Source organism: Eulemur rufifrons, chromosome 30 (genome assembly GCF_041146395.1).
Source record: "Eulemur rufifrons isolate Redbay chromosome 30, OSU_ERuf_1, whole genome shotgun sequence".
Taxonomy (NCBI): Eukaryota; Metazoa; Chordata; class Mammalia; order Primates; family Lemuridae; genus Eulemur; species Eulemur rufifrons.
The window spans coordinates 38,419,463-38,426,039 of record NC_091012.1 but is presented as its reverse complement, the minus strand read 5'-3'; positions in this window follow the sequence as shown (position 1 = coordinate 38,426,039).

The following is a 6,577-nucleotide window of genomic DNA, read 5'->3' as shown; positions in this document are numbered from 1 at the left end:
ACTGAGAATAAAAATTATAACTGTGGTAGATTTTTTTACTGTTTGCAAATAGTGCTACTTGCTAGCACTATTTGACAGGTAGCACTCCCTGTCACATACTTGTCCTGTTGAATACATGTTGGATACATGCATGTTGAATGCACTGCATGGCTATGTGACTTGCTTTGACAATGGAACATGGGCAAAAATGTAATGTGTCACTTCAGAGTCAAAGTGTTAGGAGTTACCAGATGGGTCACAATGTCTTTTTTCCTTCTTCCCTGGTGACTGGTAATATCCAAAGAAGGTGCTCTGTCAGTTTCTTGTATGGTTTACCATACATAAATTATACCTCAATAAAGTATATTTAAAAAAAATAACTTTCTTCCAAAGAAAATTCCATGTTAAGTTGTTGCACCAGTGAATTCTGGCAAACATTTAGGGATGAGATAAGCACCACTCTAACACAAACAAAGAGAAAAAAAAGCAGAGAATACTACCCAACTCATTGCTAAGGCCAGCAAGACCTTGAAAGCAAAACTTGACAAGGACAGCCTAATAAATAGAAATTATGAGGCAATCTCACTTAGCAGTATAAACGCAAACATCCTAAATGAAACATTAGCAAACCAATTTCAGCTATATATAGGACAACCAAGTTGGGTTTATTCCAGAAAGGCAGGTTTTGTTTAGCATTCAAAAATCAATCAACATAATTCATAATATGATTGAGTATGTAGAATACTCAAAAGAATCCACAGATGCATCATTAGAATAAGACAGTATATCACTGTTGCTTGATATAAAATCAATACAAAAAAATCTATTGATATTTCTGAATACCAGAAACATTTAGTAAATAAAATATTCAAAAACTCCATCATTTAAAATTGTACCAAAATAGCATATATTCAAAATTAAATTTGAAAAATGTATGTAAGGCCTCTAAAGAAAACACTAAATATTTATTGATACATATTAAGGAAAATTCAGTAAGTTTAAAGTTACACTATGTTCATGGATTATAGGACTCAATATTGTGAAGACATCAGTTCTCCCAAGATTGATCTGTAGATTCCAAGCAATTTCAGTCAAAGTCCTAATAAGATTTTTTTGGTGGAACTTGAAATGCTGATGTTAAATTTTATGTTGTAATACAAAGGACCAAGAATAGCAATGCCACTCTTGAAGAAACAGGAGGAAGGACTTGAATTAATAGATATCAAGTTATTATAAAGCAATAGCAATCAGGACAGTTTGGCATCAATGTAGTGATATCCACATAGATGAATGAATAGTCTAGATAGTCCAGAAACTTACCCTGCTTTCATGAATACTTGATTTATGACAATAGCAGCACCAAAGAGCATTTGGGAATAGAAAATGTTTCCCACCAATGGAGTTAAGGCAATAAGTTGTACATGTGGAAACTACTTCAAACCAGATATGAAAAAAAAAAAAATCCCAGGTGGGTTTTTTGGTGGGTGCCAAAATGTCATAGGCAAAGCAATCAAGTTTGTGAAAAAAAGTAGGGGAATATTTCACATTCTCTGTGTACAGAAGGATTTCTCTAACAAGTCACAAAACCACTAATCATAGCGGGAAATGTTAATAAATTATGAACTACATTAAGACCTTTTGTTAATCAAGAGCCAATAACACTAGGAGGGAAAGGCAAGCCACAGAGTGTAAGAAAATATGTTTTAAATATTTAAGTGACAGTAGCTTGTTTCCAGAGCACATAAAGTGTTCATATAATTAAAACAGAGGAAGACAGATAGCACAATAATAACGGCCAAGAGACTTAAACAGAACCTTGTTCATAAAGGAAATCCAGGCCGGGCACGGTGGCTCACTCCTGTAATCCTAGCACTCTGGGAGGCCGAGGCAGGTGGATCGCTCGAGGTCAGGAGTTCGAGACCAGCCTGAGCAAGAGTGAGACCCTGTCTCTGCTAAAAAATAGGAAGAAATTATCTGGACAACTAAAAATATATATAGAAAAAATTAGCCGGGCATGGTGGTGCATGCCTGTAGTTCCAGCTACTCGGGAGGCTGAGGCAGTAGGATCGCTTAAGGCCAGGAGTTTGAGGTTGCTGTGAGCTAGGCTGATGCCAGGACACTCACTCTAGCCCAGGCAACAGAGCAAGACTCTGTCTCAAAAAAAAAAAAAAAAAAGAAAGAAAAAGAAAAGATAAAAGAAAAAGAAAGAAAGAAAAAAGAAAGGAAATCCAAATGGCCAACATCATTAATCATTGGGGAAACGCAAATTAAAACCACAGTGCAGTACCATTACACACTCACCAAATTGGCTAGATTTGCTGAGTCTGGTTATATTAAGAGGATGAGGATCAGTAGGCAATTTCATATACTGCTGTTGAGAGTACAAATTAGTTGAACTGCTTTAGTCAAAAGTTTTTTTTTTGTTATTATATATTCAATATAATATATAATACACATAGGGAAGGTGAAAATATGCATTCCCTATGACTCAATCATTCCTCTCTTATCCCAGAGGAATTATGTATATGTGTACCAAGGCACAAGTAAAAGAATCTTCATATCAACATTATTCATAATAACCACAAATTGGAAACAATTCAAATTCCCATTGAGTGTAGCCTGGATAATATAATTGCCATAGATTGGCTAGGCACAGTGGCTCACATCTGTATCCTAGCACTCTGGGAGGCCGAGGTGGGAGAATGGCTTGAGCTCAGGAGTTTGAGAACTGAGCAAAAGCAAGACCCCATCTCTACTAAAAATAGAAAAAAATAGCCGGGCGTAGTGGTGTGCTCCTGTACTCACAGCTAGTTGGCAGGCTGAGGCAGGAGGATCATTTGAGCCCAGTTGTTTGAGGTTGTTATGAGCTAGGCTGACACCATGGCACTCTAGCGCAGGCAACAGAGCGAGACTCTGTCTCTCTTTCTCAAAAACAAATAATAATTGCAATAGATTGGTACAATGGAACATTATGAAACAACAAACACGGAAACTGAAATCACACATGCAAAATCCTGCATGCATTTTGAAAACATAATATTGAATGTAAGAAGCCAGACCAAAAAATGTATACACTAGTATAATTATATTTCTACAAATTTTCCAGCCGTGAAGAAACTATGTTGTGTAAAGATGCATATTTGGAAGGTAAACCCTATAGAGAAAAGCAAGTAAGTTATTAGCATAAAGGACAATATCATGATTGTCTCTAGGAAGAATACTGGAGTTGTCAAAGGGAAGGGATTTTGGATGCTGCTGATGTATTTCTTGACATGGACGGTATTTGCATGAGTGTTTGCTTTATAATAGTTTGATAAACTGTACATTTACTCTTTTTTTTCCCATAGGCACCTGTCCTGTGAAGTACATTTACTCTTTATGTACTTTTTTGTGTGTTATCTTTAATAATGAAAAAGATTATAATATGTGTTGCCTAAGGGGGTTTAAGATTTTTGAGGTGTAAATTAAATAAGATCACATAATACAGGCAACATAATGCCTGGGATATTAAAGATTAGATACATTGTGTTATTAATTTTTGTTTATGCTTGGGGAATGTCTGAAATTTCTTCCTTGTCAAGGAACTTTCTATGTGTTTTTCTTGTCTTCATTCTATAGTCTGCCAAACACTTAAACATGTCCAACAGGGAGAAAAGCAGTGGTACATTTTGTCCCTGGGACCAGAGTCACACAAGTGGTGTGAGAGTTTAGGAGTGGCGTGAGAGTTTAGGGCTGAAAACTACCCTAGGGCAGCTTTGGTGCAATCTTTGGAGAGATAGAATTAAAGTTCACTCTCACAGTGAAGAAGAAAATAGCTAAGTTTTTAAAAAGAAAAGAGTGTTTTCCAGTTACTGTGTTAGTGGGTTTTAGAGAAATCCGAATAACAATTGCTGCCCATTGGCCCTGGATAACATCACATTCCTTAGGACTCTCCTAGGATGAGGAAGTGGAATGAGTTGCTTAAAAGGGAACTGAATTTAAAGTCTGGAGGCCTAAGTTTGGTCTCCAGCCTGTGACTCAGTAGCTGTGAGCCTTTGGAAACATTTATTATCCTCTCTATTTGTCCAACCGCAAAATAGGCATAGTACTTCCAACTTCACTGATATATATCAATGAGGTCGTGTTTGTGAAAGACATTTATAAGCCATTAAACACTGTACATGCACAGAGTCTGTAAGACAGGAGGAAGGCAAAATATACAAAGAAAATGATTTAAAAGTATTGATGTCTGTGTGAGGGAAGTTGTCACAGGGAGACATTCCTAGGTAAGCTTGCTGAATTATTCAATTTTCCAGAGGTGGTTTTAGAACAACTTTAATGGGATATTTTTCTGGCTCCAAAGTTTAGTGTTTGTAATTAGTCCCTAACTCACTGAAACAAAGATCATCGTAAAATCTTCTACTTTCCTTTACCAGCCCCTCATGGAAAAAAAAAGCTGTCTATAGAGAAAAATCATTTTGTACATGGGATGAAACTTAATATAAATTCAAAATTTATTATTTATTTATATTATTCTTATTTATATTAAGAATTATCATCATCTCATCTCTTAAAAAAGTTTATATGAATACCTGGTCACACCCAACAGGGAATCTCCCTTGAAATGTTATATAAACGGATTTCTGAGTATACTACAGAACTGTATGCTGTGAATGTCCTCTGAAGACTCTGATATTGATCAGGTAATAAAATCCTAGAGTCCTTACTTTCAAATGGAAGAGGAAAGGACCAAAGGACAGAAAAAAAACTGTTCCAACTTGGTCTTCTTTCTTTGTGGCTGGGGTCTCCTCCTCCTCTTTCTCCTTGGAAGTCTCCCTGCTTTCCAAATCCTAAATCCTACGCAGTCTCTGCCAATAAATCCACCTTGGCCTCCTGTTCCACCACCTTTGCTTCCAAATCTTCTTCTGCCTCCTCCAACACCTCAAAAGCCACCTTTGTTTTTGGACTTGGCCTAGTCCAAGGTAACCTTGTTTCCATCAATTTTGCTGTCATCCATGGCCTCCTTAGTGTCTTTGGCATCTTCCTCACTGCTGCAGTCTACAAACTAAACTCATCCTGTTTGGTGACTATTCTGGCACAAATAGAGGCATCAATGGATTCTTTCAGTGTCTCTGCTGTGGTATCCTCAGACAGACCTTGCCAAACAGAGTTTTGGATGGCTGTCTTCTTATATTAGTTGACCCTCTGGGTCCTTGTAACTTCAATGTGATTATTCTGTCCTTGAATTCTCTCTAATGACAAGAATTTAAGGCTTCTTTAGCATTTTCAAAAGAAGCAAATCCTATCAATGCATACCCTATGGATCTGCCATTGAGGTTCTGGGCCACGTTGATAGAAGTTGCCTTCTAAAATTCCTGAAAAGCTTTTTATGTTACATTTTAGAAGAGGTTGTTTAAAACCATCCCAAAAAATAAAAATCTAAAATAATAAAAAAAAGTAAAACCAGTTTTCAGCTCACTAATCCAAGTGCTACTCTTTCCACCTCTGTAACCTTGATTCTGATCTTTTCTCCAGTGTAGTACAGGGAAATAGATTGCCCTTTGACCCCCCTATTCCATGCTTTTCCTCCAAGGTTTTCTCTGCATCAATTTCTATCTTAAATTAAATGTAGGAAACCCCTTTGCTCTTTCCATCCTTGCTGACTAATCTCATCTCTACAAAATCTTAAAACACTTCTTTTTTTCATCCTGAATGACTTCAAGGCAGAATGTTCAACAAAAGTTTTATGGAATATAGATGTTATTGTAATTTCCCTTTGGTTTCTCTAGTTTAATTTTATTGCCAAAGACTTTTGAACCAGTGAGTTCCAGGGTTTTTTCCAGGTCTTCAGCAGATTCAAAATCCAAATAGCTAAACTTCTTAGATCTACCAATTCTGACATTTACAACAGCAAAATCATTTTTAGCAAAATAGGTCACAGATACCCAGTATTAAATTGAGAGCAGATCTTTTGAAGTTCGGTTTGCAACAAAAAGGTCGAAAGCTGTAGTTGGTTCTACTTCCACTTTGTTTCTTCGCTTCAAGAGCTGGTTGCTGTTGGAACATTTCCTTCTTCTGTTTTCCAGGTGCTTCTTTGGAAGGCTCTTCCTCATAATTGTCATCGTCTTCCTCCTCATCTTCATCATCTTCCTCAACATTCTCCTCATCTTTGTCATTGTTCTCTTCATCTTCCTTATCCTCAACCATGCTCTTGGGTTTCACAGGGATAGATTTTGCATGAACTCTCTTTCCTGTCAAAAGTATAGACTTCATTGCTTCTTCTTCATGGTTATCTTCCTCTTCATCATCCTTATGCTCCTTGTTGTTTTTGTCATCTTTGTCTTTCTCATTGTCTTCAGTCTCTGAGTTGTGAACAGCTGCTGCTGCTTTCATCACTGCTGGCTCATATTCATCCTTGTTCCCATCATCTTCCTCACTGTCTTGCTCAACTTCCTCATCACCGTCCTCCTTCTTGGCATTCTTGCTATTGTTTGCCCCTTTAACTGGAGTGGTGGTTTCCTTCTCGCCAGGGGTTGCCTCAGCTGCTTTTCCCAGTGTGGCTCCTTTCTTGCCAGCTGTTGCTGCTATTTGCCTGGTGTAATTATCTTCTTGGCAGCAT